This window comes from Corylus avellana, chromosome 2 (genome assembly GCF_965113065.1).
Source record: "Corylus avellana chromosome 2, dhCorAvel1.hap1.2, whole genome shotgun sequence".
NCBI lineage: Eukaryota > Viridiplantae > Streptophyta > Magnoliopsida > Fagales > Betulaceae > Corylus > Corylus avellana.
The window spans coordinates 22437315-22445594 of NC_142491.1; the positions used below are offsets into that span (position 1 = coordinate 22437315).

Consider the following 8280-nt stretch of genomic DNA (forward strand, 5'->3'; position numbering starts at 1 on the left):
GAAAAATCTAGTGCTCAGGATCGATAAAAATTTGATTTCGAGCGAGCCAAGCGCTTGAATAGCTCGACTCGGCTCGCACCTCGTTCTCGTTAGGTAAGAACGTCATGCAAGCTCAAGCTTAGCTAATAAGCTGGCTTGAAAATTTTATTTTTAATAAATCAACTTTACTTAAAAAATTGATTTCTTTTCACCATTTAAAATTCAAATGGTTGAGCACCTGGGGCATTTTAGTTATTTACTCACAACCCACTAGGTGGTAAAGACTTGGATGATTGGCTAGGAAAACGTTGGGCCATTCAATTTATAGAAGTGAGATGAATAGTGTTTGCTTCTTTTTTCGATGTGGGACAAGGAAAAGCTTCACAAGTATAACACGCCCAAACTCTATCCCTCTGTCTCGTTCTTTTCTCTCTCAACTCTGATTCTCACTTCTCTTCCTCTCGTGCAACTTCACTTCTCAGCCCAACTCTCTCTCTTCTGTAATTTCACAATCTTGCTCTCGCTCAACTTCACTTCTCTTTTTTCCCTCAACAATTGTGCTATGAGTGAGAAAAAAGAGCAAGTAACCATCAACCACCACAAATGCTCTCTTGGTCCCAACTGCCACTACAACGTTTAGAGTTTTTTAATGGTGTTGGGACGAAGATCAGCTTACAAATCTTGCCCTCCTCCATGATTGAGAAAAGGCAAGCATTTTTTATGCTTTGGTCTATGTTCTGCAGATATGGGAAGAAAAGAGGAAAGCCAGATTTAGCTGTCGGCAGATAAGGTTGAAGAAGGAATAAAAGAAGAAGAAAAGAAAAAGATGAAGTGTGCTGGAAGTGGGAGACGAGGAATGAAAAAGAAGAAAATAAAATAGAAGAAAGAGCGAGTGGCATGGGGGAAGGTGGGGGAAAGTGGAAAGTTGGTGTAAGAGGAGTTTTTGATTTCGTTGTCTGTCCTTCCAGGCAAGCGAGCAACAATGGCTGACCACCTATGACAAAAATAATCAATTAAATATAAGCCCAAAACGACATAATTTTGACTAAGAAATGGTTTAAAAAATGGTTACAAAATGGAATTAAAAAAAGTTGTTATTATATATGTATAATTATAATTTAGGGATAAATGTAAAATTGGTCAATTTGGTTGGCTTAAATTACAATTTCCATTATATAATTTGTTATTAAATAATCATATGATTTAATGATCAATAGATCATGTGATATAACCATATAAATTCCAATGACAATACATTAATACTTCAATTGTGGTTATAAGTAACACATTGTTGAATCCAATGTTAATTACTTAATTTGATATTATACGAATGACATTATCATTGTACATGAATACTATGATTAAGTATTTGAATTGTCATTAAATCATATGATTAAGTATTGATCTTATACATTTGTATTATTTAATATATATGTATAATTATAACTTATAACATATGTAGACTTATAACATACATTGGAAGTTGGAACGAAGTTTCTAAATACTTAATTTGTATTAGTATCAATTTGTATACTTTTTTTTAATTATTATTGAAAGGGGGAAAAGGTTATAAGGGGGATTTTTTCCACTCTTGATCCGAATGGACAAGAGAATGGATGATCCTAGGGGTGTAAACGAGCCGAGCTTGAGCGAGCTTCCCTTGTTCAGGCTTGGCTCATTTAAATTTTACTCGAGCTCGAGCTCGAGTCGAGCTTAAGGGCGAGCCAAAAAAATCGAGCTCGAGCTAATAATAAGTCAAGCCGAGCTAGCTCGCGAGCTGGCTCTTATATTTAATGTTTTGGTTTTTAAATTTTTTTTTAACTTCAAGTACTCTTAAACGGCTTAAGAAGTTAGTTTGCATATGAGTATTTGCTTAGCTTGGCTAGTTGAGTATGGAACCTGAGTCAATACAGCAAGACATTTGGTATCAAAGAGAGAGGATATGCATCCTTTTATAGATAAGCAAACTTGGAGATTGATGTTTTCTTAACAATGTGGGACAAGTTAACAGGTTGCATTCAAACTGCATTGTGACAACGCCCCCTACAAAAAAATATTTTTTTAACGTCTCTCTCTCAATCCCCCTCACCAGTCACAACAGATCTTCCACCTGAACTCTCATTTCCCACTCTCTCACTCTCGCTCACCAGATAGGTAGTGATAGTGTTTGGGTCTGTTTGATTCTTCAATAGTTTATGCCTTTCGCAATCTCCCTCAATAGTTTATACTTGATTCTTCTTCCTTTCATTTGGGTCTGTTCTAATTGAATCGAGGTCTTTTTAATGATTGCTTTCTCTCTCTTTGATCACGAAGGGTCTATAATTTTTCATTCTCTAACGCTTAAATATAAATGCAATTTTAAGGTTTTAATAATTATGAGATTTATAATTAATTATGTATTACTTAGTTAGTTTATATATATATATATATACACACGAGCTTAGCCGAGTCGAGCCGAACTTGCTTCGTTTAATATTCGAGCCATGATTTGTGTTCATGAAGCGTTTCATTTAATATTCGAGTTGAGCACGAGCCGAGCCCGAGCTTGCTCGCGAGACGCTTCGCTCACTTAACCGCCCTAGATGATCCTATGAGAATGCTTCCAAATACTAAGTGGGAAGCGGCCCATAATTACCAATTTGTATACTTATGTCATATTATATATGTATAACTTGTTATTAGATACTCATATGATTTAATGATCAATTGATCATGCGATATAATCATGTAAATTATAATGACAATACATGAATACTTTAATTGTGGTTATAAACATCACATTCTGGAATCCAATGCCAATTACTTAATTTGATATTATACGAATGACATTTTCATTATACACAAATACTATGATTAAGTATTTGAATTGTCATTGAATCATATGATTAAGTATTGATATTATACATTTGTAATATTCAATATATATGTATAATTATAATTTATAACGTATATAAACTTATAACATACATTGGAAGTTGGAACGAAGTTTTTAGGTACTTAATTATTGTATTAGTATCAATTTGCATACTTATGTCATATTATATATGTATAATTTGTTATTAGATAATCATATGATTTAATGATCAATTGATATTTGATCATGTGATATAATCATATAAATTATAATGATTAACGACAATACATTAATACTTCAATTGTGGTCAACACATTGTTGAATCCAATGCCAATTACTTAATTTCATATTATATGAATTACATTGTCATTTGTATATAAATAATATGATTAAGTATTTGAATTGTAATTGGATCATATATAACATAAATTACTTAATTACTATTATATGTATTTACATTTATATAACTATGTTTTTGTAATATATATATAAAAGATCTATTAACGAGCAAACGAGTCGAGCTACTGAGCCGGGAAAGCTGAACGAGCTCGAGTGAAACGAGTCGAACTCACGAGCCCCCGTCGAGCTTAATCGAGCGAGTCGGGTATATGTCATTAGCTAATCGAGTGAATTTTAACAGTAACGAGCGGGCTTGTACAGTGTCGAGCTCGAGTTTGAGTCGAGCTTAGCCGAGCGGGTAGCGACCGAGCTGTCGAGTGTGTCGGCTTATTTACAGCCCTAGTTAGAAGGGCATTTTGGAAATTTTGGACTTTCTCACTAGACGTACGCCCATCAGCACCGGACGTACGCTCTTGTCGTTAGTAAAGGACGTACGTGGGGGGACCACCGTACGTACGCTTCTATTTTGAGTGCAAACGTATGCTAACAATAGTATGCCGCACTCTGCAAATAGTACGCTACTTTTGGGTTAATCTCAGGATAATACCTGGACGTACGCTATAGCTTTTGGACGGCTGGGTAAATAGTATCGAATGTACGCCCCTATAGTATCGGACATCCGCTACTTTTTAGAGAAGTTGGTAGTGCCCTCCGTTATACATACCCCCCGTACCCTCAACGTTTCTCACACTCATTCTCGCCCTTAGGCTCTCTGATACCCCTCTGTGAGTGTTTTGTGAGGATTTTGTGAGTTCTTAGAGAAGGAGGAGTGATTCTTGGAGGTTTTTGGCTTCAAGGAGATAACCTTTTAAGCTTAGCTTGTTACATAGTTGTTATGTTGTTTAAGTGCTTTTCCATAGTTAGCTTAGTTGGTAGTTTGTAGCTTCTAGTTACGTTGTTGTCCTTAATCTTGGTATAAGCTTTGGTTATCGTTTAATTCTTGTTGGGCTTATTTCCTTTTGCATGGAGAAGATCCAAGATTTACATACATACATAAAGAAAATAACAACAACAAAAAACACAAAAATTTCCAAGTAGCAACATGAATTTCCAAGTTTCCAAGCCGACAGCCAATCTATGAAGAAAAAAAAAAAAAAAAAAATTCAACTTTTCAGATTCTTAACCAAATTTTTAAGCCAAACAATCGAAAAATTAACCAAAAGAAAACCCCAGGATTAACCTAAGAAGTAAGAAGAAAACCCCAGGATCAACCAGTGGAGGAGAGTTGGGGGGACCGGGACCTATCAATTTATTTTGGGGGACCAGTATAATTTTTTTTTTTTTTTTTTTTTTTTTTTACTCCTTAAAATATCTTTTCTGAGGAAGTGGGGGGGGGGGGGGGGGGGGGGGGACCATGGCCCCAACCAGTCCCCCCTCCCTCCGTCTTTGTGTATAAGCAATGTCATTGCAAACGTGTATTAATTATAAAGACTTTTTGGAAGCTAGCTATAGCAATTTGAATAATCAGTAATAACATTTTTGAGGAAGTGGGGGGACCATGGCCCTAGCGGGTCCCCTCCTCCCTCCATCTCTGTATAAAGGTATTCAATGGAAGCATATTTTTCCCTAGTATCCATCCACTCAATCCAAAAACCACAGCGAGCTTCATCACTGAAAGCCTAGCTTCCATCAATGGATCTTTACCGTCTTGCTTCACTCGATCGACAATGGCAACTTCACTCCACTACTGCTCCCATCTAAAAGGCCCATCGCATAATTCGTGAAATCCACAAGTGTTCCTCCCACTTTCGTATGCATGGCCACCACCCAAATCTCAACTCCTTCCAATATTGTTCGGCGATCAGCAAATTACCAACCTCCCATTTGGCACTATGATTACATCCAGTCACTCACAAGTGTTTATGTACGTGGAATATATATATATAATTTTTTTTTTTTTAGTCTTAATTAGTAGTTCCCAGCTGATGAGAAAATTGAATTGGTAAGGGGAGTCATTCACCAGACAAGTTGATAAGCTGAAGGGAGAAGTGAGGATGATGTTTCATAAAGTCGTGGATCCTTTAGAAAGACTTTGAGCGGATTGATATATTGTAAAGACTTGGAATATCTTACCACTTTGATAATGAAATACGGAGGACCTTGGAAGGTATATACAATGCGAGAACTGATTCACAGCATGCGGCGTGCGTGGCACGCCCGTGCAAAAAATTTATTTATTTATTTTTTTTTTTAAGATAAACAGCACGGGCGTGCCACGCACGCCGCGTGCTGTTTATCTTTACCCATACAATGCTAACCGGCCATGGTGGCAAAATGTGCAACAAGGAGAATATATACGCCACATCTCTTGAATTTAGATTGCTAAGACAACATGGATATAGTGTGCCTCAAGGTAAACAACTTAATTATAGTAATCTATTTCTGAGGAGGCTTAATATTTAACCCATATATTACTTTTAGTTATTGACTGGTGGGCTTTGTTGATTGCAGAGATTTTTAATAGTTTCAAGAATGAAATGGGGAGCTTCAAGGCATGCCTAAGTGATGATATCAAGGGAATGCTATGCTTGTATGAAGCCTCATTCCATTCGGTAGAAGGCGAAAGTATATTAGAGGAAGCAAGAGATTTTTCTACCAAGCAACTCTCAGAGTACATCAAAAAAAGCAAAGATCAAAATCTTACTGCTGTAGTGAACCATGCCCTGGAGCTTCCTCTTCATTGGAGGATGTTAAGGTTGGAAGCGTTGTGGTTCATTGATGCATACAGAAGGAGACAAGACATGAACCCTATCTTGCTTGATCTCGCAGAATTGGATTTCAACATTGTCCAAGCAGCCCACCAAGAAGATCTAAAAGAAGTGTCAAGGTAGAATGCATGTTTATTCTTATTCTTAACTAGCCTAGCTATAGCTTGCACTATATATGGGTGAGTTTTTATCTTAAATTCTTCATAAGAAATCTTAAGTTGCCAAAGCCGCGAAATCAAATACATTGCGCACAGAATTACATCTTAAAACATATTATAAATGGGAAAAAACAATTATACTTTCATATTATAAAAATTAAATTAAATTTAAACCAAAGAAAATATGTTCCTACCTTTATGAGTTGATTTGAACACTCCAATTCTTTCATCTCATATCCGCATACAAAAAAAAAAAAAAAATCTTAACAAAAGGAAAAAATATAACTTAGCCCTCTAAACTATCATTGGGTGTCAAATTAGACACTTTTGTATTTTTCTTTGCAAAATACCCTTGATTTTATCAACAAAAATAAAATTAAAAATATATAAAAACAACCATTTGAATAATAATAATAATAATTAAGGGGCTAACATGGAAATGGCATTTTTTTTTTGTTTTTAGTTTTTTTTTTTTAATAATTTTAATTTTTGTCAAATGGTTCTTTTTGAATAACTTCAAGGTATTTTGGGGAGAAAAATGTAAAAGTGGTTAATTTGACATGCAATGGTAGTATAAGAGGCTTTGATGTCACTTTTTAAAGTTTGAAGATGTTAGTTCAAAAAAGGTAATGAGAAACTTCACAAAATCCCTTTAAACTTTCATGCGTTTTGGCACTATTGTATTGTCCCCCTCCATTACTTTTTTGTTAAATCTTATCAAAATTTTCAAAATAACCATATTTTTTATTACAAAATTAAAAAATAAAATAAAAAATTGCAAAGATTTAGGACGTTGGTCAGGATTTAACGAAATTTGCAAAAATACCTACGCTTGAATCTTTGCAATTTATATATATATTTTAAAAAAATAGTGGTATTTTGATAATATTTAACGAAAATTCCTAATGAAGGTGCGACATTGCAAAAATTTAAAACTTTAGCACCATAGCAATTGGAAGTGCAACAAAGACATAATCCTTTATATGGCACGAATATGTTTGAGCCTTTTTCGAGATATATATATATATATATATATATATTTGTCAAGACATTTTGTTTGACAATGTGGGTTTTTTTATTTTTTTATTTTTTATTATTATTTTTTTTTGGTTGTACTCTTTTTTCTTTTAGGTACGACACTTCTCGATTTTAAACTCTTTGTTGGAATACTATTTTAAGCAAATTTTTAATCTTCATAATTGTAAATAAAGAAATGCTGCTAAGTATTCTTTAAACATTCATCAATCAGCATTCTCTTTTGTTTTTAGTGTTTTTTTTTTGTTTTTTGTTTAAATTGTTTTGGAACATCACCTTTTAAATTGTTTCACATGAAGGTGGTGGAGGAGCACTGACCTTGGCGAAAAGTTGAGTTATGCATTTTGTCACTGAATTAAGTTAACACAAGAACTAACAAACTCCTCATTTGGCAATTCGGTGACAAAACCAAAATGCCTAGCCAATCCCATCATCTGCCCATAATTACTCCCCCTTTTTGTCACAGAATGACAAAAGGTCTTCATGTTTCTTGAAACACTTCACAAAATACATCAAGGCATATGTGGAACAAGAATTCATAAATAAAACTCATGATAAAAAAAATGACGTAGAATGCATTAATGCAAGATCATAAAGAAACATCAACAAAACTTCCCCTCAATGTACGACTCAATTATCAACAAGAAACTGGAAAAGCAAAACATGTTTCTCACTCTCAAAAGTCAAATGAACACACATGATATACACATCAATGACTCATGTATTGCACAATGAATATGCCAAACATGCTCCAAATATGCAAAATATACATGAGACTAGAAATGACAAGAAACTCATATTGCTTAACCCAAACAAAGAAAAATGTTACATTCAACCCATGCTAGTGTCGTGTATGTTTGTAAGCCATCCAAAGAGAAAAAATTTCAACTTACAAAATGAGGATAAAGTTTCACCACCATGAGGTTTTGACAAGTCTATCAAATCAAAAGGCAAACCTTACCATATTAGGGCCTAGCAACTCTCATCCTATACATTTCTCTTTGTAAAACATTTTGCACAAGTTTGACACAATGAAATTAATTCCTTTTGGAATATGATCTTTTGATTTTATTTTTTTTTTCACTATTTTGTTTCTTTTTCTCTTTGAGAAAGTGTCCTTAAACTTTTGGTGCTTATCACAAAAGAG

General features: G+C 34.4%; 1 pseudogene; it reads left to right on the forward strand.

The window, feature by feature from the left end:
• The first annotated feature begins 4988 nt into the window (after positions 1-4988).
• On the forward strand, positions 4989-7487 carry LOC148587501 (myrcene synthase, chloroplastic-like; annotated as a pseudogene).
• The last annotated feature ends 793 nt before the right edge of the window (positions 7488-8280 follow it).